This window comes from Cervus elaphus, chromosome 8 (assembly GCF_910594005.1).
Source record: "Cervus elaphus chromosome 8, mCerEla1.1, whole genome shotgun sequence".
NCBI classification, from domain to species: Eukaryota; Metazoa; Chordata; class Mammalia; order Artiodactyla; family Cervidae; genus Cervus; species Cervus elaphus.
Genome location: NC_057822.1, coordinates 9,270,166 through 9,276,585, shown reverse-complemented (window position 1 = coordinate 9,276,585; position 6,420 = coordinate 9,270,166). Strand labels below are relative to the sequence as shown.

The 6,420-nt window shown below is 49.0% G+C and overlaps 1 pseudogene; it reads left to right on the top strand.

The window, feature by feature from the left end:
• Window positions 1-2,015: 2,015 nt before the first annotated feature.
• LOC122698907 lies at window positions 2,016-2,634 on the top strand (annotated as a pseudogene).
• The last annotated feature ends 3,786 nt before the right edge of the window (window positions 2,635-6,420 follow it).

Genomic DNA, 6,420 nt, shown 5'->3' with positions numbered 1-6,420 from the left:
GGTCTTCAGCCTTATCCCTTATTGGAGTCTTTTCTACCCAGCCTGGGAGATTTGGGGTGGCCAGAAGTAGGTGTTAAGTCTGCTGAGGTTCAGACATTAGGGGTTAGCATGGACCCCTCAGGCCCATGTGTGTGGGGACGGAGGAGTCCTCAGGAGGATGAAGTGCCCATGATGTTGAATAAGAGTCACGGGGTCAGGCCGCTCAGCGAGCCCACTTGTCGGAGTTGAAGGAGCTGCCGCCATGGAGGGCTCTGATGAATGGGAGGGCACGAGCCGCCTTTTCAGCTCCTTCACCCTCTGCTGATAGAGCGGGACCGGGGGCGTGAGTGGGACACCCTTCTCATCGCTGAGAACAGAACGTGTGGTAGGTGTGACTTGCTGGCCCAGCACTGGGGGAGCCCCACAAGACACAACACCCTTGGCTTGCCAAGCCTTGTCTTCCCATGGAGGCAGATGGTGACATGCTTGGGCGCCCATAGAGCCATCCCCGGAACCTCTCAGAAAAACCCTCCTGACAGCTGCGTTCATCCAACTCTTTCTCTGGGCGAGGTGCTGGGTTAAGCCCTTCCCAGGCACGGTCCGCTACGGTCTCCATAACAACTCCACGTCTGTTCCAAGTCCTATTTTGTAAAGGAGGTAAGGAAACAAACTGAGACATGCCGCGGAATTTGCTCAAGATGCAAGCTAGAGAGGCAGAGGGATTTGAACATAGTCTGGTTGACTTTAGGGCCATGGGCTACGAACCAAAATACTCAACTGATACAGGAGAACTAATTGAGGATGATTTCAAAGGCTGGGTTGCAGTGAAGTAGTTACTATTAATGTGCCCCCATTTATTCCCAATAAATGGGGCAGGCTGGGTGTTTGGGTTCCATGTACAACCCAGCTATGCTAGGCACCTACCTGGCATTATGTAAGTGTCTGTTGTATGACAGCTATGGCAGCAAGAGAAGCTCTGAGCCAGAACCGTGGGCCTCAATCCCTAGACTCTGGGGTCCAAGCTTCTTGGCCTTGACAGTGCCTCCCGGCCAGGGCTCTGAGGTCCTCCTGGCTCCCAGCATGCACACAGAATCACAGCATCACACATGTCCTACATCCTTTGCCCTTTGCAGATGACCAAAGATGGTAAAAAAAAAAGCTCAACAGACTTGGCTTATGATTCAGCTCTACCACTAACTGGCAGCATGGCCTCAAACAATTCAAAGGTGAATTAACCTTTCTGAGCTCAGTTTTTTAATCTGTTAAATAGGGGGAAGAATATCCACCTCATAGGGCTGTGGTGAGGAATCCATGAGGAAACAGATGTCAAGCACCCTGATGCTGGAAAAGATTGAAGGCAGAAGGAGCAGGGGGTGGCAGAGGATGAGATGGTCAGATAGCCTCACTGACTCAATGGACATGAATTTGAGCAAACTCTGGGAGACAGTGGAGGACAGAGGAGCCTGGCGTGCTGAAATCCATGGGGGTCACAAAGAGTCGGACATGACTTAGCAACTGAACAGCAACTGAACTTCCTGAAAATGGCAATCCACTTAGTATTTTTGCCTGTAGAATTCCATGGACAGAGGAGCCTAGAGGGCTACAGTCCATGGGGCTGCAAAGAGTTGGACATGACTAAAGCAACTGAGCACAATAGAAAAGTTCTAATTTTCCTCCTCCTCTTCCTCACCATTACTATTACTATACCATCTCCATTCTCAGGACCAGGATCTTTCTCTTCACCTTGATTCTGGGTCCCCTCTCCGAATGTGAAGGTTGAGACACCCAGATCCGCTGAGCACCGCAGCCCTGTCGGTCCTTGGAGGGCAGAGCTGCCCACAGGGGAGCAGGTTAGAGCCAGGTATCAGAGCCAGGAGACCTGAGTTCTCCTCTCAGCAAGGTCATCAATTTGCCATGGGACCACAGGTCAAACACTTTTTCTCTCTAAAGATAAGTTTCCCCACTTTTCTAGTTCTCAAGGATGAAGCCCAGCAGGGTCTTCGGCTCCATCACTGGTGTGGGAGGCCAAAGCTGTCATGATGATGTTTGAGCAGGTGAGAGCGAACGCGGGCAAGTCACTCAAGGGGATGGACAGGTACAATGCTGAGAACCTGGCCACCCTGGACCACTATGAGGAGACGCAGGCCAAGGAGAATATTTATGATCTGGAAGCCAATCCAGCTGTGCTGAAGCTGTACCCAGTCTTCTTCCAGACCACGCTCACTGCCCAGATCCTGCTACAGACCCACACCAACCTGCCCCACACTGACTTCACGCCGTGCAAGTGCAGCAGGAAGAACGGCCCACCCGGCGGATTTTGTCCCTCAGAGACCTGCTGGTGACCTGCCGCTTCGAGGCCTTCTGGTAAGCCCTGGATAAAAACATGGATCTCTTGGAAGGTACAACCGGCTTCGAAGACTCGAAATCTGCCATGTCGAAGGCATCACTCCTCAGCACCTCAATCTCTGGCTGCTGGCCGAGATGCTGGGGGATCTGACAGGCAGCAAGCTAAAGGTGTGAATGAGCAGTATGGCTGGAGTCCTCACGAGTTAGACAAGATCTCCATCTGTAGCCAGGAAGAGCACATTAAGCCCAAGAACGTCATGGAGAAGATAGACTGACAGGGTGTCCAGCACCATGCCTTCCTCCCAGTAACTTTGCAGGTGTTTAAAAAAGATTTGTTGGCTTCTTAAAAAAAAAACAAAAACAAGAATAGTTTCCCCATGGGTGAATAGGGAGAGGTGTACCTGCCCAGCTCACCTCACTGGGCTGTTGTGAAACTAACATGCGGTATGAGAGCCTCTGTGAGGTGTAGGGTCCTGTGTAGAGTGATTGGGTTTATTGAAAGAAAAACAAGGGATGCAGGAACCCAGAGGAGCCAAGTGATCTCCTGCCTCCAAGCCTCTGACCACAATTTTTCCTCTTCTTTGCCTGTTTCATTGATTCATTCAACATAAATTTATCAAACATCTACCACGTACCAGGTAGTCTTTTAAGTCCTGGGGACACAGCAGTGAACAAAACCAAAATCTCTGCTTCATGGTACGTCCATTCCAATGGTTGGAGAGACACAGACACTAAATGAAGTTGGATGAGGCCCCACCTCCTCTAGGAAACTTCCCCTGACAACTTTGTCCCCACCTCCCCGCGTTAGACATTCCCCCCTAGACACCCCTAGTCCAGTGATCACACTGGACAATGATATCCGACATGTCTGTTTTATCACAACCCGTGGTCCTCTTGAGGACAGGGACCTTGACTCGTGTTTTCTATCCTTGGCAGCAAGCACAGGGCTTGACATCTGGTTAAGACTCAAGACACTTCTGTTTAACAAACAGAAGAATGAAACAAATGGAGTGATTTTCACCATAGGCTTCTAGCTGTTGACTCATTCAACAGGTTTTGTCAGGCAGCCTCCATGGGCAGGTGTGGATGGGTGTGGTTGTGAATAAAGAGATAAAAAGTTTCTGTCTCTTGCCCTGAAGGATGGTATAATATGAAAGGCAGGAGAGAGGCCAGGAGGAGGGAATGACCATCTACTGAATAGGAGCCCCAGTACATGCTTACCTCTCCAGCAAAGTAGATATTAGTAACTTTTCACAGGTTAAGAAAAAGGTTCATAGAAACTCAATAACATGCAAGAACAGTGGGGCTGATGTAGGTTTGAGGTCAGCCCAGGCCTCCTACTTTCCCACTGTAATCAGGACACAAGGCAGGATTTGCTCTGTCCTTGAGGGGCAGTCTGCATGAAATAAGGGCTGCAGACCCTCAGAGATGGGAGAGGTTGCTGAACTGAGTTCTGTCCTAGAGGAGGAAGCTGCCCAGTGTACCTTTAAAGGTGGGCAATTGGTGGGAAGGGGACTGGCAGTGGGCGGGGGGTGGGGGCGGGTACTCTCTGGAGGTGTGAAAGTCCTAGGGCCCTGGGAAGATGTCCTTGGAGAGCTCTGAGGCCTGCTGATGGGCAGGCAAGGGAGGGTGGAGTAACCCTCACTGCCTGGGCTCCCTGCTGGAGCCTACGTTGCTGCAAACCCCATGGCACCGTGTGTAGAGCTTGTTCTAGGTCGATGTCAACCGAGGGAATAGATATTTTCCTCCTGACTCCTTGGGCAAGAAATCAGAGCTGTCATCTCAGCCAGATCCTAGCAATGGACCTGCCACCTTCTGAATGCTCTTTGTGGTACCCAAGTAGCCCCAGTTTTCTGGAGAGATGTTCTTGACCACTGAGCCATCCAAGGGCCTGCCTGTTGAGATAACATGTCTTTGAAACGAAGTTTGCCAGCTGCTTTCCTCAGACTGAAAGGGGAGTGGATCACATACCAAAAGTAACAGGTGTATGTTCAGTGTGCTGATGAAAGGCTTCACACTCTGGAGTCAGACAAAATGTCTTTAGATCCCTTCTCTGCTTTCATGGCTTATTGATCTTAAGCAAGTCCTTTATCTTCCCTAAACCTCAGTCTTCTCGTCTGTAAAAGAGGGCTACTGGTACCTAGATCATCCAAGCCCCAGTTGGGTGGTCTCTCCCCTGCCCTGCAAAACTGGGCCTACCCCTTCTTGGCTCTGAGTTTTAACCATGCAGAGATAGAAAAGGTCAGGGTAAATTTCTGGGAGAAAGGAGGATGCAGACTGAGACTGTTACTTCACAGGAGTACAAGCTGCAATGATTCGTGAGCTGAACCAAAGAGCTCCAGTTCATGAAACTATTGTCAAGTAGCATGATAGCTTCTTAAAATACTTCCTATTTAATCCTCAGTGAGGTATTCTTCAGTTTCAGTTCAGTCTCTCAGTCGTGTCCGACTCTTTGCGACCCCATGAATCGCAGCACACCAGGTCTCCCTGTCCATCACAAACTCCTGGAGTTTACTCAAACTCATGCCCATCGAGTCGGTGATGCCATCCAGCCATCTCACCCTCTGTCGTCCCCTTCTCCTCCTGCCCCCAATCCCTCCCAGCATCAGGGTCTTTTCCAATGAGTCAACTCTTTCCATGAGGTGGCCAAAGTATTGGAGTTTCAGCTTCAGCATCTGTCCTTCCAATGAACACCCAGCACTGATCTCCTTCAGGATGGACTGGTTGGATCTCCTTGCAGTCCAAGGGACTCTCAAGAGTCTTATCCATCACCACAGTTCAAAAGCATCAATTTTTCGGCGCTCAGCTTTCTTCACAGTCCAACTCTCACATCCATACGTGACCACTGGAAAAACCATAGCCTTGATCAGACGGACCTTTGTTGGCAAAGTAATGTCTCTGCTTTTTAATATGCTGTCTAGGTTGGTCATAAGTTTCCTTCCAAGGAGTAAGCGTCTTTTAATTTCATGGCTGTAGTCACCATCTGCAGTGATTTTGGAGCCCCAAAAAATAAAGTCTGGCACTGTTTCCACTGTCTCCCCATCTATTTCCTATGAGGTGATGGGACCAGATGCCATGATCTTAGTTTTCTGAATGTTGAGCTTTAAGCCAACTTTTTCACTCTCCTCTTTCACTTTCATCAAGAGGCTTTTTAGTTCCTCTTCACTTTCTGCCATAAGGGTATTCTTACTTCCATTCTAAAGATGAGGATACAGAGGTTCAGGATGACTGATTGCTTGTCTTCATGCATGACAACTCAGGCAAAGCAGGTGTATTCTTTAAGACTCAGTTGCAAATAAATAAACCGCTATGGAGCATTGCAGGCTACAGACACTGGGGTCGCACAGAGTTGGACACAATTGAAGCAACTTAGCACGCATGCAGGCCAAGTGGAAAGGAATGTCGGACAGGGCTTTAAATGCTTCCAAAATAACAAGAAGGGACAGGGAACTGGTTCTAGAAAAGGCCTCTGAGAGTAATTCAGGGACAAATCCACAGAACTTACCCGCCTGGGGAGTTGCTCCCTTTGCTTCACTTGGAAAGGTGGAGAATCTGTAAGTGCTGGCTCCAGACCTATGCCAGATCTGCAAGGGAAAAAAAAAAAGATGCTCCAAACTTTGACTATGGTTCCACTGCTGATACTGTTGCAAAAAAAGCTGACTTGGAGCCTTTGGCCTTCTTATTTTCACCTCCCAAATCTCACCCAACTGTATATGGATTAGGAGAACCATATTCACAGAGTTCTAGCTGCAAGGGAGTCTGGGAAATGTAGTTGTTTTTTTTTTTCACAGTGCCAGAAGGCATGCTAGGAGGAAGCAAGGGATGTTGAGTACCAAGCCACCATTTCCACAATCCTTCCTGCCAGTGCAGAACTTGTGCATGGAATTACTCTGCTCAGGGCCTGCTCCTGTTCACATACCATTAACTTGAAGGGTGTGTGTGTGTGTGCCTGACATAGGTTTTAATGGATACTTCACTAGAGCTCTCATTTCATGGAGCTCCTATTCCAGAAGAAGGCATTCATGGGAAACTCCAGGAAGGCGTTCCAGTGCCAGGAGGCAAGAATATTCTCATCTCTCTCTCTTAAAAATCCTT